This window comes from Xiphophorus couchianus, chromosome 1, assembly GCF_001444195.1.
Source record: "Xiphophorus couchianus chromosome 1, X_couchianus-1.0, whole genome shotgun sequence".
Classification (NCBI taxonomy): Eukaryota; Metazoa; Chordata; class Actinopteri; order Cyprinodontiformes; family Poeciliidae; genus Xiphophorus; species Xiphophorus couchianus.
In genome coordinates this window covers 9,424,082-9,449,325 of record NC_040228.1, presented here as the reverse complement: position 1 = coordinate 9,449,325, position 25,244 = coordinate 9,424,082, and the positions used below count along the sequence as shown (strand labels likewise).

The 25,244-nt window shown below is 37.9% G+C and overlaps 1 protein-coding gene across 1 annotated transcript in view; it reads right to left on the bottom strand.

Moving 5' to 3' along the window:
* Positions 1-23,617, bottom strand: part of sema3b (sema domain, immunoglobulin domain (Ig), short basic domain, secreted, (semaphorin) 3B) — an 81,527-nt gene extending 57,910 nt beyond the window's left edge. Inside the window, exon 1 of the mRNA XM_028014692.1 lies at positions 23,167-23,617. The gene's annotated coding sequence lies outside the window, so the exon portion shown is untranslated. The remainder of the gene's footprint in view (positions 1-23,166) is intronic.
* Between the last annotated feature and the right edge of the window lie 1,627 nt (positions 23,618-25,244).

The window sequence follows — 25,244 nt, the reverse complement described above, 5'->3', positions numbered from 1 at the left end:
TGTCTGCATGAATAATGATTTACTCCCCTTTGCAGGTTAAATGCTTCAAGTGGCTCCAGTAGGCTTGCAGAGTCGCTTATTTTTGGATTAAATCAGCTAAGAATATTTGACTAGTTAATTGCTCTCATAGACAAAGTAAAGGGCATTGAACTTTCATCCCAAGATGGTCAGGCAAAATGTTACTATAAGACAAATAAGTTACAGTAATGTCCATCTTACACCCTTCATCCCAATATAAAAAACTATGCACAGCAGGGGCACATGATAAGTGTCCCAGAATATGTGAAAGACATGAAAAGACTTGATGCTGTGCATCAAGTCACAGACTGCGCTTTAATTATTTCCATGTAGAACCAGAAGGGAATATTTTAGATGCAACAGCATGCACAACAAAGTTGACAGTGTGACAAGCTTTCACAGTGGAAATACATAGCATGGCCATGAATATGATCAAAACCAAAATTAATACCTAACTTGGACTACATAACAAAACTCAAAGGTATCTAAAAAATAACCCAAACGATTATCCATATTTGTGCGTATTTTTATCTCAAGATGCAGTAAGTGAACAACTCAACAACTTTAACACATTTTGAGCAACACGCAAACATAAACTGTTAATCATGCATACACCTATTAAAAGCTGTCCCATAAAAGAGATCATACAAGGCAGAAATGGCACAGTATTTATATGCAGTTTTGGTGTTAAAAAAAGACATGGTTTCTAAAGTTTCCACTGCTATGTAACTTCACCCAGGCTTTACATTTACAATAAACTTAAACTACAATATAAAAAAGGTAATGACTGTAAGAAAAAGTGTAAGCAGTGCACACTTCAGCTGTAACTTTAGCCTCAGTCAGAATTATTTGTTTTAAATTTTTTTATACATAATGCCATCTTTATCGCCACCCTGTGGAGCAGCATAGAATTTGCAGCAATTTTGATTGGAATCCCTTAATGCAAATCCATGTAGTCACTGACTATCCATCCATCCATTCATCCATCCATTTTCTGTTCACCCTTAGAAGCAATGCACATGAAATGTTTTTTTTTTATTATTATTTCTACTGTTTTATTAGCCATAATGTTTTTTTTTTTAAATCATATATTGGCTTGAATATTCTCTGGTTTCTGTGACTCTAATGAGTTCCTTCTTTTAATTTTGGCATACGATCAAACAGAAAAATAATGGGAATAACGGTTTTCAAGCTGAGTTCTTTTTTTTTTCTTTTTTTATCTTCTGTGTGTGCGGCTCAGCAATGGAAAAACAAAAATCCATCTCATTAGAATCCCTCTTGACATTTTGTCCAACTGTGGGATTTAATTGTTTCTGTTAGAGCAGTCATTCTTCATGTAAAGACCACATAATCGTGAACCAAGACAATTTGCTTCGTGCTATAATCTTTCTTTCTCATGACAGCTGCTCTCAAATGCCACTCATTGCTGTACTCTGAAATGTACCCTCTCCGGCCGATTTCCTAGCGGCTTATTGGTGACATTGTGGAAGTACAGTGAACTTTCTCCATGTGGAGTGGATTTCAGGAAGAATATCTGCTAAAGGCCAGATGGTTAAATAGGTTAGTCAAACAACACCCGAACTACATGGATAGATGACAATGCTACAGCTGAAAAGAAGCCGTGGAAAGGAGAAGGCTGGATGACAAAAACAGCTGAAAAGCAAGTGAAAAATAAGAGCTGAAGAGAAGGAAGAGTGAGACAGGACCCTGAGGAATGACCAAGGAAAGAATAATACAGCTTGCCCATAAATCATACAGTTTTTCCCTCCTTTTCTCTGTGCAACAACACCTCTAACTTCTCTCCAATTTTGTTGGTTTCTAGCGGCCAAAATTTCAGTTTTATACTTCACATAATTATATCAGCAAAGAAAAGATTGTGTGAAATTTTATTCCATAATAGAGATGCTTTTGTTCAAAACTAGAGAAAGTTGTCAGTCAATAAATACCCAGAAACCATAGCCAGCTTGGTTCTGGGCTTTAACGTGAGACTGGAAGTTCATGATGAATTCACATAATTTTGCTAAGGGAAACAGCATGTGGTGTATTTAGCCTCCAATACTTTAGCAAATATTTCAGCAAAAATATTTTCACCTTTCTGGTCACAAACTTCAATGAATCTCTTATTGTTTGTGTGTGTGTGTGATAGACTAACACAAAGTATCACACAATTATGAAGAAGGAAAATTATGTGCAGTTTTTCCATTTGTTTTTGCAAATAAAAATAAAAGTTGTGTTCCTCCACATTTTCTTTTGTTCTGGTAAATAAAATAAATTACGCATTTCTCCAGAAAGGTGTAATTTATTTCAATAGAATCACAGATATCCCTCAAATAATACCGCTTTCCCATGAAACTATTTGTGATGCACTCCACCTCCTCCTCCTCATCATTATCATCATCAGCAGCAGCTTTATTCATAAAGCTCTTTGGTAGCAGCCACAGTTGAACCAAAGTGCTGGACATCAGAGATAAATATAAAATAAAGCATCGAATAAAATTACAAAGTTAAACACACAACGATATAAAGGAATCTAGACTTCATGGAAGACAGAAAAAATGAATCCTGTGTTGAAAGTAAACCACTTAAAATCTACTTTTGCAGTAGGACATGATGTAGGAACATGTTCAAGAAGGCTCTACATTTACTTTTAGACCTACACACACACACCCCTACACCCACACACAACACACACACTATCCTTCACAATTAAATATAGTGGTGAAGTTGGTCAGAGTCACTGTGGGCAAAGACTGAATTTAAATCCATAGCAATCCTAAAAGAAAACATCTGAGAGGATTCAAAGGACTCAGTTCACCTTAGAGTAGGACAATGACTCAAAACCTAGAGGCAGAGCAACAGTGGAAATATTTAAACGGTCACTGATGACCGTTTAAATATTAAATATAAATATTATAAAAGTTATTTTAAAAAAAGAGAAGAACTTATTCTCTATGCTCGTGCATACTTTCTTCAACAAAGTTGCAGCTGTTTTTTCAATAAAAGGTCATTTAATAAAGTATAGATTCAGGTTGCTAATTACATGTGCACACCACACTATTCAGGTTCCTGTCTAGAAAAGAAAACTGCATCCCATGTCCTTTTCCTTCAATTTTGTGTTGGTCTTGGTTCTATTCAGGAAAAGAAAAAAAAAACATAAAGTAGTTCAAGCGTAATGAGAACTTTTGCAAAAACACGGGCGAAACAACTGCAGTCTTGCTGACACGTGAGACCCTACAATACAAACCACCGTTAAGAAAATCCCTTGTTATTTTCCAATTTATTTTGTTTGTTTGTGTTTTGCTTTGCTCTAGCAACACTGCCAGATCAATGCTTCCTCTGGGACTGCAGTTCCAACGACAGAGGAAACCACAACAGAACGCGATGTGGCTGAATGGCCCTGGTGGCCTCCTCATGATTCTGCTTAGTGTAGAAGACAGAGTACAAAAGAGGAACTGAGAGGAGTCAAGTTTTACCCAAGTATTCATGTGTTCCAGTCCAAAAACTCTGAACCGCAGTGATTACCAGTGCAGAACAAGCAGTCTTGTGGTCCAACACATATAACTTTATAAAGCATTTGGAACTTGCTTTTTGGGGCATTTAAATACAGTTTCACTCTTGAAAGGCCCAGAAGTGTTGAACCAAGACGATATTCACAGTCTTAAGGATAGAGACGTTTTAAAAGGATTTGCTTACCTTTAAGCAGATTTAGCAATGAAAAAACAAACGAGGCATAAGAAAGTATTGCACTATCATTTGTTCAGTTTTTTTCCAGTGAAGTTTCTGGCTCCTGTGCAAACACATCAAGCAAAGAAAGTGGGAGCAAACTATAGTCTCATTAAACAATATATCCCCCCGTTTAGATTTATCTTGACTTTGTTTGATGTTTTTGATGCATTTAACTACTTTATTTAACTACATCAAACATCATTATTACAAGACAAAGATAATCAGAGTAAATACACAAAAAGCCGTTTTCAAGCTATAAATTGATTTATTGAAGGAAATCATGTCACCTTTTAACGCTCCAAAAATCTACTTTTGCAGTGGGACATGATGTAGGACATCAGGTTATAGCTAATTCACATCTGCTGTCCCTCAAGAGAAAATAAGCAGCTTAGGAACAGATCAGAATGAGAATAAGAGTAATGAACAAATACACAAAAAGAAACACAGGCAAACACACACAACCACTACTTCACCACGTATTGACATACAACATTTACACACGTTGCACAAACATTACTATCGCGTTAACCAGAAAAGTAACAAAAACACTGATCTAACACAGAGAGTTGACTGTGTAGGGGATAGTGCAGGGGAATTGCATGGCTTAATCTTTTATGGAGGATGTTCTAGTAGAATTAGTAGTTTATTGAGAAAATAGGGACAAAGTCACAAGTGAAGGGGCTGAGACCCTTTAGAAACGTTGTAAAGACGAATTTAAAACCCACTCCAATTCCTCAAAGCTTATAACTTCTGTTTATCTAGTTGTCTACAATCTTGTTAGTTCTTGACTTTTTTTTATTTCAAATGTTTAAAGTTTTGTTTAGTATATAAAGTCTCAATAGGTCTTAAAGTTGTCTCACCAGCCGACGCCCAGCTTTAAATAATCTCTGAATGTTAAATGTCTGTCTGGTTGTTACAAGTGGAGCCAAAAATCTGGTTAATTAAAGTTAATTCACTGTTTACCAGAGCACAATGACGTTTCACACTGGATCAAGTTTGCTTGGGTGGCTTTTTTCCCCTCAATAAATAAGGTTGTCACATTCTGCCTCTGCCCTAGCTGTGTTTTTAAATCTATTTCACAATTTGTTATACATGTTTCAGATCGTTAAATAAATTTGAAGTGTGACCAAAACAGCAGGAATCTAAAGGAGTCGGCGTTATTTCGGAGCTCTGCTCTGCTGTTCCTTTGAGTTGTGCCTCCTCATTAATCAGCACACTTTGTGAGTTCATACCTAATGAGTTCAGACTGACGGCCTCCTCTAATTGGCTGTGTCGAACTGCGTGTATCCCAGGCTAATTGGCTCTTTGATTTGGGTGTTCATGAGGCTAATCAGCTAATTAACCAGTTGAGTCTGCCAGCTTAGAGTTTCTGAATCGGGGTGAGGCGGATGCTGCCGAGCAAATACTAGAAAATATCCAACTTGACATGATCCACCAAGAGCAATGAAACAGCCAAAGAACATGGTGTTACAGATGAGAGGGTTTAATAATGTATGCAAGAGAGATGTTGCATTGGCAAGGCTATCTGTTTCTTTAACCCTTCCGGTTTAAATCCTCGCAGCAGATAACTTAGTTGGTAAAAGCAAGAGGCAGGTGGAGGAAAGGAGCAAACGTCTGCCTCGTTTTTTCAATGTGGAGGTTGAAACTAATTTTCACCAACAATCAGTTGGTAAAAATGTATTTATTATCCATCAGCATAATGCTATGGGGTAGCTTTCTGTCAAGAGCTGGTTTTGACAAACCTCAAAAAGCAAGCAGCAGTAGTTATATTTGATCAATTTGAATAAATTTTCCGGTGAGGCTTATTTGTCAAATTAAAAGCACCTTTTGAAAATTTACATTTAAGCAGGCATTAAACATATTTTTCTTTAAAGGCTACATATCTGTTTTAAAAAATTTTTTAAATGTCGTGGCGTTACTTGAAAACAGAAAATCATCATCATTAACAGAAATATAGCTTTTAAATATCCAGCTGTGTATAATTATACTTAGTGATAGAGTTCCTGAAATAAATTGACTTTTTAATAATATTGTTATTTATTCCAGGGCTTTGTATATGCTGTAAAAGACAGAGAATTTAATGCCAATTCAATCTTAAAATGAATGTTAAACTGAGTGAAATTAATGTGTATTTTAATATATAAACTGTTTATTTTGTGTTTCAATTCACAACAAGTTTTGTGTCATTCAATAACTGAATTAAATTGAATTATTCCACAGTCTGTGATGATTTGATTAGATGAGTTCATGTCATCTGCTAGTGTGGGTCCGAGCATTTCATGCTTCCTTCTGCTGACAAACTCTATGGAGAAGTTATAAATATACATATAACTATCTTCTGTCCACACTTCCCAAAGTTGAAATTACTCAATTATTCAAAATAATATTTTAGTATTTCTTTTCCTTTGAGAAAATTGTTTGGCAGGACAAAATGTTACAAAATTACCAAGCAAAAAATGTTATTACCAACAAGCAGACACTAACTTGCCACAACCAGCAAATCTTACATCTCCTGAATTACCAGCAACAACAGTGAGTTTGAAGCAGCTTAAGAAGTCAATATTTCAGTAGAACCAGTCACTTTAAATATGAAAAGCCTTAATAAGATGACAGTTTAAATAGCTTACCAATTTTTTTTAAAAAGCTCTGAATCCTCTATTTTTAAATGGTGACAGCATGTCTAAAATGTGATTCCTCTCTAAGAAGTTGCACCGCATGCATACAACCCACGACCTCAAGCAGTTTGGAGCAGGCACATAAGAGAATTAACCAAATTCAGTAATCTGTCAGTAAAAGACTTCAGCTGCACAGCTTTTTGGAGGAAATCATTGAATTTAACCAGGAAATGTGATGTTTTGCTCAAGCTGTTGTTGGTGAAACAAACAGTATTTTTTGTCTTTCCTGTTGACATCTTTTATACTGTAACTAAGAAACACACCGCCGTCATACACTGGAGCGAAGCTCCACACCTGTCTGCTTTTCTCCACACAATTACTCAAAGGCAGAAAGATTCTATCCAGAGTTATTTTGAAGAGCTAAAAGTAAAGTCAATACCTGCGACTGGCTTTAGTCATACAGCAGCTCATTATGCTCTGATTGCCTGTAAATAATCTAACAGTATGAGCTGGGATTTGAGACTACTTAGGAAGATGACAGATGGGATTGGTAGCAAATCCCCTTATACTCAGCTCACTTCATTTCCATAAGTGTCAACATGTTTGAAGTCTTATGGCATAGAAGTAGTTATGGTATAAGAAGATTGGAGGCTTGGTTTTGTGAAATTAGACAAAAAAAATACGCGTAGCTCAGTGCTGCATGCAGGAATGCCCATGCCGCAATGCAACATTAATGAGATTCAGCAACACCACCGTGTTGGAAGTCAGCACTTTAGGAATGCGCTGTGTCCGGATGAGCTTGTGTTTAATGATCAAGTCGCCTCTTCCGCTAATGAGAGCTGAAGGGAGCCTTTGAGTGAGTTTGGAAGATAAACATTTACAGACGTATGGGGCTTTAAATAACAACAAATGTAATAAAAAAAAAAAAAAAGGAAAACCCCTAATTGCACTCTGTAGCGAGTGGGAAGGTAATACGCTTCACCGTGTGTGGCTCTGTCAGAGTGAAATGATTCAGACACATGGGAACGGATTAGAGGATATCAAGTGTCTCTTCTGCACTCGCTCCCTGTGTTTTGAGCCACTGTTGATACATATGGGAGTTTTTCATGAGACAAAGAATCCAGTCAGGAATTCTTTTAATTGTCCAAACTCCACCCGCCTCAGTGCTCAGCCTACTCAGCCATGGTGAAACACACACACTGTCAATACATACGCATACCAGTCATTCTGCCTTCAGAGTGCTCAATTACCAACCTCCAACATATTCCACATGTGGGGCTGAAAAATTACTCCATAGTACATATATTTTTAGTTTTACCCATAAGTACGTATGATTATTCATGCGCCCGGATAAAGAAGAACTGGTATGTCTTAGTTTAACGATTAATGTTGTTCATATTGATTCTCCGTGGTACTGAAATCAGATGAGTTTTCTGCCCAGTAACATGGTCAGTAAAACAGGTATTGGCAGTTTTGGAACTGTGGGCAGATACCAAGTCCTGTTTGAAAATAATTTAAAAAAAAAAAAAACATCTCCACAAAGTTTGTAAACAGAAAGAAGCATGACGTGCTCTCGGAGTTTTCTTGTAAATTCCTGTGTTGAGTTTGGACTTGAGACACACAGTGGATCAACACCAGCAGATGGCATGAAATCATGAAATACAATCATCACAGACCGCAGAATGATCCTCACAAGTCTGTTGTGCCACTTTTTCCCACTCAGCTTTATGTTAATATTCTATTCATTTCATATGGCACTCCAGGCTATAAAATGACTATTGCATCCCTTTGCTGCTACACCAATTTCTTTAGCGGTACAATGTCATGTATTCCAATTCTGTGATAAAAAGGAATTTGACATTTTCATTAGTTGTAAGCCATAATCATTAAAATGAAGAGAAACAAAAGAACAAACACTTGCTGATATATATTCACTTTTAGAATTAATTTTAAAAAGATAACTAAATAATCAAGTCATTTTGGTTCTACCAACGTGCAGTATGCACAGGTTGACACTAGGAGATGCTAGAGCACCAGCCCTTTTTCCTCTGGACAAAAAAAAAGTGCCCTTCTGAAATCTTTTGTTTTGTTTTTTTCACAGTGTAGCATGTGGTCTTTAACAAAACTCACACTAATAAAGCAGTCAGCGGTTGGATGTGCCGCAGAAGGTGCCTTTTTTTATATACTTGAGCACTTCCCCACTAAAATGTCTGTACACACCATTCACTAAGTAGGAGTGGGACAGTTACTGATATCAAGGTATTCAAAATATTTAAATGACGATATTTAAAAATATATATTCCCACCATGACATTGCTACGGCCCTTGTAATTCAATGCCAAAATAAGTAATTAGTTTTATCAAGCAAAAACTGCAGGAAAGAGGCACCAGCTCTCCTGCAATCCTGCAAGTATAAGCAGGTGTAGGTAATAATTGGATTAATGTGCAATGGCTGTTTGAGGAGTGCTGCCATTATGTCATTCCAAATGTTTTTAATCAAAAGCACATACATTTATATTAATGAGTCCAGGTTGTGTTTTTCATTTGCACCTTTCGAAAAGTCTCAGAGTGCCTGAATGTGAGGAAGCTACTAAGAAAAAGAAGAAAAGATTTTTTTTAAAAAGGAGCTCTTTTTGTGGATTATCTCTGCTGCCTCCTGTGTTCACGTTTGTCCCAGACAAAGCTGCCCTTGGGGTGAGCTTCATCCTGCTCAGGTGTGTGTCTCTCTGTGTGTACCACATATAGAGTTTCCAAAGAGGGCGTCTCAGCAGGGCTTGTTCAGAACTGGTCGAATCACTGAAATGCAACACTGGCAGATAGCTGACACTCACAGTTGACACAGTGTCATTACCGTCCCTGCAGGATGCTGAGCAGAACTCATTTCATCAGATGCAGTTTTAATGTTTTTGACATCTGCTCTTAGATTTGAGATGGGGTTCTGGCATGCAGCTTGAAAAAAAAAAAAAAAAGCTAAAGGTGCATATCTGCATCAGATGCATCCACACATAATCTGGAATGCAGGCACGAAGACGACAGAGACAGAAACCTGAAATCAAATGTCACCTTGTGTCTGTCTCTCTTTGGATCGTCGCCCCTACAACTGAATCTCTCTCTTTGCTACTCGTTCATGCAATAACGGCATAAAGCTGCAGTCAACATTCCTTCTTCCAGTCCTTCATACCTTCCCTGCATTTTGTGACAGCTGTGATCCTGCTTAGCACAACTCACAAATAGTGACGTTTTTATGGTTAAATAACCTAAAAAACACACAGAATTTCTTTCTTCAGTGGAAAATGTCATGATTTAGAGTTTTGAAGTTCAACAGATAAACAGTTGTTCTGTTTCGTCTCTTCTTTATCTCTTGGTTCTTTCCTCTTCCTGTCGCTTCCTGCTATTCCTGCCTGTTTCTTTTTCCATGTACCTCTGCCTTGTCTGCTCCCCTGCTTCTACTGGTTGCTTTTATTATTTAGCACCTGTCGACCATGGAACAGAAAACCATGTCATGCGAACTGTCTGACGTAAAAACACACACCGACCTCCCAAGCTCTCGACCCGGCAGATGCACCCTCTTCTGAACGTTGACAGACGTAGACCTGCATGTGGAAGGTTCCAGATACTGTATATACATGCACACACATCAAACGCGCGCAGACAGACCTGCAGGCCTCTGACGTTTTCTGATGTACATTAGCTAATGTGCAAAGACGGCTGGGCTGAATTACCTCTACACCTAATGACTATTTCATGTCTGGATGGAAAGGAGAGCAACGAGGACGAGAGGCCAGAAAGTAAATACAGAGTTGCTGTCTGTTGACCTGCATCTGTCTGTTTTGGAACTTTTATCATCTGCTTTCTGGATTATTGGTTACATTATGATTAAAATGTATGGCCTATATTAGTTTTTCTCTACAATTTTGACTCTATGGTCTTCTCCAAGTCTCATCCAAACACATTTTCAAATTTACTGACAGTCCCTGTATAGTTTAAAACTTAGCGTGCAATGCTTCTTTTATTTGATAATAAGAGAAAAGTTTTAGTAAACAGAGACATTTCAGTTTTAATGTAATTCCAGTAAGAATTGTCCCTTCTTTACAATGTCATTTCAAGTTGAAATTATCTCAACGTAGCAGTGAGTAACTGAGAACTTAACAGAATCCTCTGAGTTCACACTGAGGATGGATTTCAGGACCTCACAGCCATCCCACTGAGACATCAAAACACAGCGTGTGACGGACGTGGATTAATTTTTACACCCCGCCGCTCATGGGCTCTCACTGAAGTCTCTCAAGCTTGTGTAATAAAAATGATTGACATTTTTATATTTTTTTTCTCTATTGCGTGTAGTTAAAGCATGCTATTAAACCCTACTTCTTCACTGCAGCCCTGCTGGACTGCTCATACAGCTTTTGGACAGTGTATTTGGTTGATTTTATGTTCACTTCTCACCTTTTTTTTATTGGGATACAAAGAAAATAAGCATGGGTTTTGGCAAACATTTTGTCTTTTTCATTCACTTTCAAACGTCACTCGTTCAATTAGCTCAGCGTACACTCTGGTCCCAACGTTGGACAATTGCAAAATCATTTTATGCCACATTTCACAATCATTCAAAAATGACTCAAAACTCAAATACAACCAAAATGTATATATTAAGAGTTGGCAATGCTAACTCATGCATCTAAAAGAAGCCTAATAAGAACCAGACCCTTATTCTACACATTTCTTCATACAGAGAGTCTGGACCCTTGGCCATTGAGAAACGATTGCTTGCTGGAGGCAAGAACTCTGTTCAAGTTTTCAATTTTACCCAAGACGTATGTAATACGTTTGACACTATGAAGTTTATCAGAAATTTCCTGCACTGTAAACAACCATTCTCCACTGCAAAGAGTGAAGTGCTGTCAATGTTAACTCAGTATTTGAAAGCGTTCCCAACATGGACTGAACGGCTTCGTTCCTCTGTTGCCATTTCTGCAACTACAGGCAGACTACAATTCTAAAACCCTGCAGAAAATCTTTCATCTTTCACAACTTTTTCTGTTTGCTGACTGAAATTCTACCAGAGGAATCCAAGTGAATGGGAGAAAGTCCGGACTGTGCACACATATAACATACTAGGCACATGTAGATAACAACTCACAGCTAAAATTTAGACAACAGAAAGAAAAGACCTAAACAGGTTCCACTGTAAACAAAAGAAAGCAACCCACGACCTTCTTTTTTTCTGTATACATGCAATCACACCGCTATTCATGGACATTACTTCTTATGCAGACATCCTGCTGTAACAACTTTCACTCTAATCCATCACTGGTTTAAAAAAAAAACCCAACACATCTATCTCTCAACTTTACATTCAAAACTCATCTGCTGTTCCATTATTTTCTATTCATCCTTCTGTGCAACTCTGGCTTTTACAACTCTAAGCAGTCACATTTAAGATCCAAGCTATCTGTCAAGCAGACTTTATGGACCCATCTCACATATATGTGTGAAAATGCACAAACCGATATGCATGTGCGTATGTTGGAGATTTTCTTTCTTCGATTTATAAGTGCTTATTTTTGATTATAAATAAACAGGTATGTACACAAAAACAAGTTTTATATGAAATATGACGAGAAAGATAAACTAAAGTGAATTGGCAAAAAGGCTATTTCAATTAGACATTTATTGCACTGATACAGTCAAAACTCATAAATTTACTTAGACAATCATTGTGAATTTGTTTAATGCCATGAAAGGGGGAAACTAATATTTCAAACTAAACAATAAGCAATATAATAAATTGATTAAATGAGACAGAAACATGTGCGAATTATTTATTTAAGAATTCAGAGGCATATAGAAACAAAATTTGGTGGCTAAAGACCCCGAAACTGCCAAGTAGAAAAAGAAAGATAGTAAGATTATTCAGCACGCAATCTACAATGTGAAAAATAGTAATGTGCAAAAGGTTTTAAAAGATGTGCAAAGTGCACCAGCATTTAAAATTAACTGCCTTGAGTGAGGTGGTCAAGCAATAAAGTATATTAGCCCGGTTTGTATTGCACACGCCAATCACTCCTGTGTGCAGCAGACTTTAAAAGATCAGCGTTTCTAAATGTATTAAATTAGATCTTAGGAGGATAAGGGTATATGATCTAGGCTCCTATATCTGACTATTTGTCTTGTTATAAAATACAGTGACGATTTGGGTGGTAACATGACAACATGTATTTAGTTGGGTACAAAAACTTTGTTGATTCCAACTCCAAATAAAAAATGAAAATCTGAACCCAAAACAAATAAGTAAACAACTATTAAATATTCCTTAAATCGGTTATTAATCGGAGACCAAACATTTTCTATAATCTGCCCCTCAAGCCACACTGCACAAGTTCAATATCTTTTCCACAAAACCAGATATATCTGCGCTCCAACTAAAATACCTGTCTCTCCATCTGAGAATCCCATTTTGGGGATAACATATCAAATATTTTTCCTTCAAATATTGTCAAGATGCCATTGAACTCTGCTCCTGTTATGTGTGGAAACCTTCTGATCGCTTTAACTCGGATAGGGTTTGTGTCGTATCTTTGGAGTAAACATTCTTTACACCTGAAATTGTGCTCACCTTTTTGATTTAGTAGCACACACAGTGGGAACAAGTAACATACAATAATCATTTTGTAAAGTATTCAAACTGAGTATTTTTAGTTATTTCTGAAACAAAATCTCTCTGCCTGGATGTCTGGTTGTGGGTGTGTAACAGGGTGAATGTCTGAACAAAGATAGTGCTCAGTTTATACACATGAACACATGCTGGGAAAGACCAAGAGATGCACTCGGTTACGTCTGAGGTGTATTTGAAGATTTAGACTTTTTGAAGTTGAACCCCATGGTGAGCGAAGGCGGGTTGCTGAGCTCTGTGTGCGTGTGTGTCTGAGTGTAAGGGGGCTTTTCATACATTTATTTGTCTGTAATGTCTGGATTTGGGATTGACTGTTTTTTGTTGTTGTTTGTTTTTTTAAGGTTTTTCTGGCACTAGAGGCCTTTATTTACAGTAGATCCTGTTTGAAATGGGTGGAGAGAGAAAGGAAGAATACAGTACATGCAGCAAAGGTCCCAGAGTTGGAAATGGCACCCGGACGGCCACGTCGAAGACTAATGGCCTCATTATGTGGGGAGGCCGCACTACCTCTACACCACACACCACCCCGTCGGGGTTGACTGTTGTGTTTATAGCAAGGTTAAAAAAAAATAGGTTTAAAGAAACAGAAATAAATCCATGGTTTGCGCACTATTTTTTTGATTGAATCCAAAGAATTGCAATTACGTTGTAGGAATAAAGACAAAAATGATACATCAGGGAGATTTCAACAAAAAGAAAGGGTTGAAGGATGGGAGGATATAGCTTTTATCTGGGAAAGGAGAAGCCAAATTAGAAATGTGGCATGATCCCCCTCCTCCTGGGACTGAGTCAATTAGCCTGCCTGGAGGATCTGCCAAGAGGACGGAGCAGAGGCTGGGGGATGGTGCTGATAAAGAGGGTGTTGGTGGGCGTGAATGGGTGATATGGGGACGAGATGAGACAGGACAAGGCCAAAGGTTGGGGGATATAAAAAAAAAATAATAATAACTGAAATAAAATAAAATGTGCAATTACACATGTTGAAAAGATTTGTCTATTTTAATTTATGAGTGCTGATTCAGTTTGTGCTTAAATGGCCATCAAATAAAATGGCGGTTAACTGTAAACGATGCTTGACGGTCAGAGTATCATACATGTAACACATGATACCCTTGCATTAATATGGATGGGCTGGCAAATTCACTAGAGACATAAAAAAAAGAGCGATGAAAAAGAGGGTTGAAGTGATGATGGGGAAGGTGTGGCAGCAGCTGTGCTGCAGGATTAAACTGAGCATCGAATAAGGATGGTGAGAGGCTGGGTGCTCTGGCACAGAGCCACTTCTCTACCAGATCGATACGTCAAATCACAGCTGGAAACATAGACTGGACTCCGCCAAAAACTCCCTTTAAAATATGGTGTTAGTTGTGAAAAATGTTGAAAATCCCAGGAAAAATAGTGAACAAACCATTGCAAATTCTGCTGTCCTTTAATTTCTTTAACAGTCTTCCTGTAATACAGAGCAGCTGGAGGGCAGCAGTAAGCGGGATTACAGGTGGGGGGGAAAAGAGAGGAAGCCAAAAAAAAGGGGAAGGGAGTCAGAGGAAGCATGAATTGGCTTTGTGTGTTGTTAACATTAACATCTGCAAATTTAGGAGATAGAAAAAAAACAAATGCAAACAAAGACATCATCTTCGGATGCACAGTGCCCTGCAACAGCAGTTGTGCTCCCTTTAACTCTTTTTACATTTTGTCCTGTTACAACCTATCTCTTGAATTTGTCACTGCAATTTTACATGATAGAATAATACTAAGTAGAACATCAGCAAGAACAGGAAAGAAATGTATTTACATGGTTTTCAAAGTCATTTGTAACTTTAAATCCAAAATGTGTGACATCCACTTGTATTTAGCCCCTTCACTCAGGTACCCTTGAGTAAAATCCAGCGCAATCAGTAACCGTCAGAAATTTCTGATTTTACAAAGTAGAGTCCACCTGTGTGAAATCTAATCTCAGTGTGGGAAGATCTTAGAAGTCTTTTTTGGAGAACACTGGTTAACAACATTTAAAAAATTTTAATAATATGACAGAAAGTCGAGAGCTACACGTTAAATATCAAAGTATATTCACCAGTTAAATGGTCAGGTTGAAGTGTCCGGATACATCCATTTGAGATTCTTTGGAAAGACTTGAAAACTGATTTTCGCAGACAAAGTCATTTTAATCTGAACTTGAGATGTTTTACAGAGAAGAACTGGTATAAATCTGAGTCTCTAGTCTACCAACCTGGTGGAGAAACACCCCAGAAGAACTGCAGCTATAACAGCAGCATAAGCCGGTTCTGCAAATTCTGCACAGTATTTGTTTTGCCTGCTTTCACTTCAAATTATGTTATTATATTATCTTATTATGTTGCAGTTTGTGTTGATCTATCACAGAAAATCCCACCAAAAACATTTCATCTGATTGTATGTTTATAACACAATAATATAAAAAAAAGAAGTTAAACATATGCAGTTAAAAACTTGCTGGAGCAAAAAAAGAGTTCACTTAAGTGTAAGGTAAAGCTTCTTTTGGTTTTAGGCGTTTTAAAAATGTTAATTGTGCTCATGTTTACATAGTCTCATTTGCATACAATATATGACTTGTGTTGCATAACAAAGTTATACAAATTATAGCCTAGTTTTAAATCACTTTACTTGCAAACATGTCTTTTTTACATTTGCTTAGGCAAAATGGAATTAGAATAGGACAGAGGTGTCAATCACAGAGGTTTAAAACAAGAAAAGTTACAAAGGCAACCTTAGCATATGGTTTCACCCTAAGCTACTAATCTTTCACTGACTGTTGTGCTAAATCAAATAAGTCTGTTGGACATCCTCCAGTGAGCTTTCATCAGAACAGCCAAATTATCCAGTCACTGTCAGAGAAGTGCCAAGAATATTTTCTGGGAAAACCTCTGGAAGTGTTTGCTTGCTTCCATGTGAGGGTTTAAGAAAATGCCATACCATTGAGTCCATTCGTGTAGTATCATCACAAGAGGCAGCAGATGGTGGCAGGTACTTGAGTGGCGGGTTAAAGAGGCAAAAACGCAAGAGGAGATACAGCAAGGCACACGCTCAGCAGTGTGTCACCAGGCAGACCGGTGTCTCCTTCCTTATCTGACAGGCACACTGCAGAACAGCAAAATCCTCTGCATAAGCCCCTCAAGCTTTCCCCTGGGACATAAGGGTAGAGCTGGAGAGAGTTCCTGAAACAATTCCAGTGCGCGTGCGTGTGTGCGTGTCTATTTGTGTTTGCTGTGTCTGCTTGAGCGTGTGACGAGTTGTCGGGAATCTCGTTATTTTGCTATTGCCTTGCGTTAAGCCCACTGATTCCCCCTCACCTTCAACACCACATGACTGCTCAAGGTGATGAGACGGGACAGGCCCACTTTCCCTAATGCATGGGTATGCATTCAGAAACCTCTGCACAAACTCAGAGTGTAATTAATGGTCAGCCTGGCAATGAATAGATTGTTCTCCACTAGTGACAAATTCACCAAGAAAGAAAGAAAGAAAGGTTAGGAAAGTGGAGGGTAAGTAGAAGGCACTTTCATCACTAACACACGTGGTGGAGTTATTTTTGTAAAGGCTATACTGTCTAGCATCTGAAGCATTATAAGCACATTGTTACACCAATAGAAGTCTTTAAAGTTGATCATTGTAAGATGCTTACAGACTTAAAAATAATGTGACTGTATAGCTCTATTCTGATGGGATAGAGGTATAACACTGAATGTTTGCTTAAGGAACTTTGAATCAAACACTGAAGGATCTTAAAGTCGAGTTTTATCCTTGAAACCCAGTCTGAACAATAAAACACTGTGCTACCTGAAACTGCAACACTGAGGTTTCTTCCAGAGATTCTAGATGTTGGCATTAAAATTAACATTGAAAAATACTTTGTTTTTTTTTGTTGTTGTTGTTTTTTTTTCTATGATACCAATATAATAATTAATTTTTGGTGCAAACTGAAACACATCTAATCACAATGAGAAGAAGCAAAGTTTTAAACAGATTGTCTTTCCTCCGGATTCAGTGAAGTGGCAAATCACAAACTTCTTTATATGTAGGCAAAAAAAATTTATTTCATTAACCAACATGGTTTTGCCTTAATATCTGAAAAAACATCCTTACTGTTTCACCAGGAGAAAATGCATACATAACATCATAACATGAGCAGTTTATATAGAGAATGAATAAACCCTGCTGACGAAACAATAAGCCCAGTGTTATAGGAAGTTTATTATGCACTGCCAATTCTTTCTGTGAATTTGCATTGCTAACTACATTATACATCACCTTGTTGTGGCAACGTGGCCATAAAAAAAATCAATCCACTGCATCATAAATTTCTCAAATGCCAGATATCGTGACGACCTTTCCTCCCAGATCCAGATATCTGGAGTGCCTCTCTCTTAGCCAAGACGTTTTACAGCTGAGAAGAGCAGCCCTATTATGGAAATAAACCTTGCAGCCAAAAGCAACACTTATCTGGCTTTGACATCACTATAGACAACGATTTGTATGGAGTGATTAGCAACATCCTTTGAAGTATTGTATTGGTAACATGGGGGGGAAAAAAACTTGTTTTAATAAAACATCCAGCTCATCCCAAATCTCCCTAGATGGAGTAAATGTCCTTCCTAAATTTTAAAGTTGGTTTAGAGAGTTTAAACCTATTGCTGAACTTTTACACTTGAGTTCAAATCCTTCTTGCTCTCAAGTAAAAATATGCATTTCTTAATGTGGAGAACACTATTCAATCTTCATCACTTTCTGCTGTATTTTAAACCTGTACTACTTCAAAATTGTTATTTTTGGTCCATATTGGTCAGATCTTGGATGTCTGTTTGTACCTGTGCATAGAAGTAGAAGAACAACATTGCTATAGAATGTAAAACCTAAAACTTATTTTTGGTCTTATTTGTTTCCTATGTTAAAAAACAAAACAAAACAAAAGACAATGGCAACAATGCGATAATGTTAGATTCAGCTAAACTGTCTTGTGTCGTACCTCAGGGATCTGATCTGGGTCCAACTCTCCTTTGGCTGTACATATTCCTTCCTGGCCAAGTTACTAGTCAGAACAATGATATTTCTCAACTTGTTTATGCTGATGACATCCAGATATATTGCTCGTTCAAAGCTTGTACATTTTAAAAAGGATCTTGTTTAGATATTTGCCTGACAGATATCAAGCACCGGTTAAACCACAACTTTCTTCTGCAAAGCAAGGAGAAAACTGAATCTCTCATAATAGCTCCAGACATTAGAATCCCAGACATCAGAAAACATATCAGCTTTTTAGACTTTTTCTGATTAAATTTTAGACATTTGGTTGTCCTTTTTGATAGTTGAATATCATTTGAACATCACTCCAAATAGTTGGAAAAACCTTAGAAACATCACAAAACGTAGACTGCTGATGTCAAAAGCTGTACTAGAGATAATTATCCCCGTTTTTATCTTTTCATGTTTAGGTTATTGTAACAGAATGAACCTGTTTAAATAAATCAGCTCTGGATCATTTTCAGCCCATGAAAAATGCTGCAGCAAGACTTTTAACAGGCACCAACAGAAGACGGCATATTGCTCTAGGCTTCGTTTCTCTTCATTTGTTGCCCGTAAACTTTAGATTTAATTTTAAGATTTAGGTCTTAACTTTTAGGGTGCTACTACAGTATGTCAAGGCCCCTAATGTATTGCTGACACACGGAAACCCCCGTTCTTCTTTCCATGCACTAAGATCAAGGGGTCAGAATTTGCTGGTAACCCCACGGTGGAACTCGGTCCCGCTTTTCTTGCATCGTACTGACTCCACTGACCCTAAGAAGGCTGCTGAAGACAATTTTGTACAGGAAAGCTTTTAATTAATTTACTTGATGTTTTATGTTGTGCAATGTTTTATCTGTGTGTCATTGTGTTTTATCTCCGAAGCACTTTGTGATTTTTAGCTGTGAAAATTGCTATATAAATTACATTTACTCAAGTAACACAAACATAATGTGTGTTCCTTCCTGTCTGATAAGTTCTGCCCACATAAAAAGGTTACACTTGAATATCAGTCACGAAATAGCCTACCATTTTATCTACTTGTTGCAACAAAGTGATGGATTGGAAAACTGTCTTTGCTGACCCAGGGCTCAACTCTATTGTTGCCCAACCAACCATCCATCCAGTGGGTTAGGCCATCCTCATGTATCATATAACAACTTTAAGGCATGAGTCGTTTATTTCCACAGTGCCTGCAGAAAGGTAGTCAAAAAATGTGCAACTGGGTGGCTTCTTTGAAAATACTGCTTGCTTCAGTGTTACAGGATATGACAAGAAAAAAATAGACAATTTTGCATAGAGGAAATCACAAGGTAGTCAGGTTGGAACGTAGCTTATGTAAACAATAAGCTTCAGAATCCCAGATAAGAACAGAAAATATGCCTCTTCAAACAATCGGTTGTACTTGATTTTCTTTAGTGGCTAAACGGATATGGACACCACTAAGGATTTGTATGGGGGACAAGTGAATAAATTTAAACCATGTTTAATTATCCTTCCACATCACAGTTGTGCAGTACTCTGTGTTGGTCTATAGCAACAAAATACGCTGAAGTTTGTGGTTGAAATGTAACAAAATGTGAAGAAAGTTTAAGTGCTACTTCGCAAGACTATTTCTGCCAAACCTTCTTTAATGTCCTCTCTAAAAAATTGCACTAATTATGCTGTTCATTAGCTAAGCATTTCCTTTAAATCAAAAGGCTAGTAAAAGAAAACCAAAAACTGAATATTAAAAAAGAAGCTAATAAAACTTTGATGCTAACAGCCTTTTGCTTTTTATTTGAATGGAGGGATGACCTCCTCTGCAGTCTGTCCCCTCTGGCTATAGGTGAAAATGTCAATATTTCAAGAGAGCACAGACATTCATTTAATATTTCAAACAAAGGAAAAGTGACACTCCATGCAAACATGCAAACAGACAACCAAGATAGAGCTATAGACTAGCAATATCAGATTAGAAACTACATCTTCTAAACTTTTCTGTGCTTGTTGTGCACACATGCTAGCTGGTTTCTGCTGACTTGGTGGACAATTTTCCACCTGAGCAAAGGGTTAAAGCAGGTCAATGTGCTTTTCTGCAGAGCCAGAGTTGAACTAGGGGTTAATGGGTTTTAAGGTGAGACAGCGGATCAGTCTATAGGTACTTTAACCGTAAAGTTAGCTTGGTGGTCGATTCATCACCAGGCAATCAGCAGACCCACCTTGAACCCAAACGATTGTTGGGTTAAATAAATGTCCACTGTGCAGCTCTCCAGCGTAAAAGGATTGTGTGGAAAAGTGTCCGCAGCATGTGACCATGTGGTACATGTGATAAAAGTAATGTCCCCTGCATGTCCCGTTAGATACACCAAAGCTGTTTCTACTGAGCAAGACTTTAACCCGGCCACCTAAAGCGTGTTTGCCATACACAAAGGGAGATATAGGGTAAAACCTGGACCTATGAGTTTGTGTCGTTTACTAAAAACAAATATTTCACACCATGCAGCTAAGGCATTATTTTCTTGTAGGTAAGTATCTCAATAAGACAAAGTTTACTAAGATAAATTTACCTCATTAAAATGACCTGATTGCGGCAGACCCAATAGTATGTGTGTTAGAAAAAAAAGTAAGAGCAAATGTTTCAAAGGGCACAGGACACAGGTATTTATCTGTACTTATCATCTTGGCTTGCAACCAACTTCTGCCAAGAGGTTTAAAAAGGACAAGATTTGGCCATGTCTGACATTTTTGGTATCCCCATTAGATTCTCAGCCAATAATGAGGAGCATTTCCTTATAAACTAGTGCTGTGCCTACCTAACCACTTGCTAATTTTTGCCACTAATTGATAGATACCATGGTGAGGAGAACTTACTGATATAAAATGAGCAGCAGACTGGAAAAGAAAGGGGATTTAGATTTGGTATATAGAGAAATGGTCTTAAGATTTCAGAAATTGCTCACATACTCGGATTTTTCACACAAAATTATATCAGGTTTACAAAAATTAGACAGATTGTTTCAAGATGATAGTAAGACAACAGTAGCTTAAACAACAACTTGTTAGAATCAAAGTTAGTGGAATACCATATATGCAGAACAAATCTTGAAACAATAGGCTCCAACATTTGGTGCCTCTGATGTCAGCTAGTAACAGAAAACTGAAGCTACAGCTCTCACAATCTCACTGAAGTTAGAAAATAACAGTTTGAAAAAAATGCTGCCTCGTCTAACAAGTCTCGATTTCAGCTACAATATTCAGAATGGATCTGTCCAGAGACTTAGACTGACTGCGTTGGTATTATGATGTGGGAGGTATTTTTTTGGTACCTTACAACCCCTTTGTACCAACGCTGCACTGTTTAAATGTGCCTCGTCTAACCTGAGTATTGTTGCTTTTAAGACCACAGTGTACCCATTGTCCGATGGTTACTTCCAGCAAGATATTGTGTCTTGTCACAAAGCTCAAATCATCAACAACTAATTTCTTGAAAATAATTTCACGGTACTCCAGTGGCTCCAAAGCACTCCTTTTGGGATGTGATTGAATGGAGATTTGTCAATATGGATCAAAAATGTCTAATGAATGTTTCTGACTCCTTGTTGAATTTTTGACCCAGGGAATTAAAGCAGTTCTGAAGGCAAACCTGGCTCCAACCTGGGCCCTGCAAGCTGTACCTCATAAAGTTACCAAGGAGTGCATAGTTCTTCTATCAAAAACACACTATGTGTAGAAATCTGAGAAACCTACACCATGTAAATAACATGCAGTGAACTGAAGCACCTGAAAAGTAAAACCAAGATAAACATAAATGCTCCACTATTGATCTAGGGAGCATTTTTTTCAGTTGAAATGTTTGTGGAATAAATCCTGTGGCGTCTTGTCTGTTCCCTCCACAGACTCCGAGACATGTCAAACCAGTCACACTGCCATGTCGTTGTGGAAATATTTTTCAAAAGGGAAATCAGCAAATGACAGCATAATAGCATTTTGGAAAAACGTGACAATGTTCTTTATGGAAGGCTTTTTTTCTATGGATTAAAAGCAGTGCAAATAGCAGCACCCAAAAGTATTTCACTTAAGTAACTTTGACAGTTTCTTTTTAGACCTACGAAAGGGTTAATGTTTAGGCACCAAGGTATGGTAATAGAGGGGTTAGTGTGCAAAACGCATCTGGGCTGGTGGAGTGGGGGACTGCTGTATGACTGACAAAGCACACACGTGTAAGCCAAAAACCCACTCCTTTGCACACAAAACAAGAGGATGCTTAGTGACAAGAAACAACAAAAAGCATGGTATCGCACAAAAGGCAGGACAGACAGAAAGTCTTTATATAGGTATGTGAATAGCGAAAGAAAAGATGGTGAAGATGAAAAAAGGAGGCAGGAGTGGGACGGCAGAGGAGCGCAGTGTGGCATGGGATAAGCCACTGCTGTTCGTAAGACTGGAGAAAATGCAGAAGTAATGAGACTGGTTGGAAAAAAACAGAATCCATTAGGATGGGAGTAAGAATAAAGAAAAAACAGGTGAAACACAATCCTAGCAGGTGTAAAAAACAACGATGAAGAAATGTTTGAGATTAAACAGTCAACAAAAATGTGCTATTGTTTAACCATGCCAAGATAAGAAACTTGCATAAAAGTCCCATAAGACCACATTATATAACTTTAGCATTGCATGTAACAGAAACAACTGAAAACTGCTTGCAAAAGAAATAAAAACTGACTGAATCATTCGCTCCCACTGGTAGAAGTAAATCACACATCCCAGGCACAGCATGGAAACTATTTTCTGTCCCTAGTTTATCCTCAAGTATTTCCCTTACTTATGAAATCAACATGAACAACAACACAAACACACGGAGCATTCCAAAGTCCCTTTAAAGTTAAATCCTCTTGCACTTTTCCAGCAATAGTGTGTTAGTGTAATCCATCACAGCGTACACCTGAACAGGGTATTCCCAGCATCAACACACTGTGGCTTTAATTCAGAGCTATAAATGATTTGTTTAAAAATAGAGAGAGCATCTCTATAAATATCTCTCTCCGAGTTAAAATAATCCTAAAAGAAAAAGGATGAGGGAACTTCATGGATTATGTAATTAAATCCCATTCTCACCTTCATCACTGGCTTCCCTCTGCCTGCGTCCCGTTTCAGTCCTCAGCCCCTCTGAACCACTTTCCCCTGAGCAGGTGCCGTCATGGTCAAATAGTCCACAGAAAAGAGCTGTTATTTAGTTTCTTTTCCTGAGCTTTTTTTTCTGTTTCACTCCTTCTCTGAGCCTTGTAGAGATTTGTATCCCAGACGTATTTATGTGCGAGTGTTTGCGTGCTCACAACTACCAAAGGTCCTGGAATCCCCGGGTCCTGCGCTACAGAGCGAGCATGGCTGAGCTCTTTCTCCGTCTCTTCTGCTGCACTCCTTTCCCTCCCATCCTGGCAGAGAGGAGGGGAAGACACTCAGGGGGTGGGACAGAAGACAGAAGCTGCTTTTAGAAAAACTCTTTCTCTATCTGCTCTTCCTCCTCTCCATGCTCTTTATTTCCCCTGTGTGTCTCTTTTGCCTCAACTTTTACGCTCTGTCTTTTGGCTTGCCCTCTGTGACCGATACTCTTTCACTGCTTAGCAAGGCGTGAAAGCAAAGCCCTGTGTCTTGCGTACACACACACACACACACACACACACACACACACGCACACCCGTCTTTTTCCTTCAATGCCACTCCCTCTGCCACGGTCCAGAGGTGAAGTATCTTCGTCACACAGTCACAACACACTCTTGTTCCATAAAATTGTATATATCACCAAGACTGTCCCTGGTTAAATGAAGGTCAAATAAACAAGATCATCTTGTCTATCTCCCAGGATTAGAAATAGCACACTTTAACCCTGTTGAATGTCACACGTCTAAACTAATTTCATTGTTTTGTGTTAACTTAAATGTCAATTTTGTCCAAAGATTGTATTTTTATCTTAATTTTGCGGTATTTTTTTTTTTCCAGGTAAGAAATTATGTTTGTTTTTTTGGCTGGACTTGCTTATCTGAAGGAACAGATGTAACAATATAACCCCAAACAGAGCAGTCAGTCAGTTATTTTTCCAGCAACATGGCTCTGGATTAAATTGAAAAAGGAACGTAGCTTTACCGTAGTTAATTACATACTGTGAGGGGAAAAAGCGATGTCCTGATTTTGGCTGCAAAAGTGATATTTCAGAAGGTAAATTCAACAATCTTACATGTAACATGAACTTTTTGAAGTAAAAAATACAACTCCAGAATGTTTATCACATCACTTTATGACACACTTGCACACAATATTAGTGTGTAGAGTTGTTTCATTTAAAATGAAATCCATAAATACTGTTACTGATAAATAATTTATAAATACTCCATCAAATAAATAAGTATCCTCAGAAAATATAAACAAAATAAATATACAAAATATGTTTTAATGTGAAGCTTATTTTGTCAGCCACAGTTTCATTTATTTTTTTCAACATTTATTAATTTATTTCAGGACTTATTTATGCATTTAGTTTATTGTTTATTTGTTTTATAGTGTTGATTCATTTTGGAAAGCTTCTTGGACTTTTATTTTTTAACTCGGTTTTTATGTCTTTCTACTTTATGTTCTTATATTCTAATGAAGGAGTGGAGTTTTCTCTGTAGGGCGGCTCTGGTCAGAGTGCAGTGACCTGAGAGAAAGCGAACTTCAGCACATCAACAAGAGGGCGGAACGTGTGAGTTATTAGCACTTTAAATGACGTGCCGGGACAATGAGAGATGCAGAATGTCTTTGGAGTGCGGGAACTGGTCTCCTTTTAATGAAAAACTCTTCACAACCTGCTCAAATAAACACAACCCAGTGGAGGCAACGTCTACCTCAGAAAAGCCACGCATTTCAAAATAAGAGCACGGCCATAGCTTCACTCCCCCACTTACAACGGAAAGCAAGTTGTGCCAACGCAGGGGATCCAAATTCTGTTTGGGATAATTACCATAGCAGGAGATCAGTAAAATAGAATCGGATGTTAAATCATGTCGTAACAATCCTTAGCATATCATCCCAGGCTTCTCCGATGTCCTCCATATTGGCTGCTAAGCAATTTGTCATCCTGACTTGTGGGCCCAGTTGGTTCATGCTATGATGCTAGTTGGTCCAAACAGCACTCAGGGGGAGGAACACTTGGTTTGACT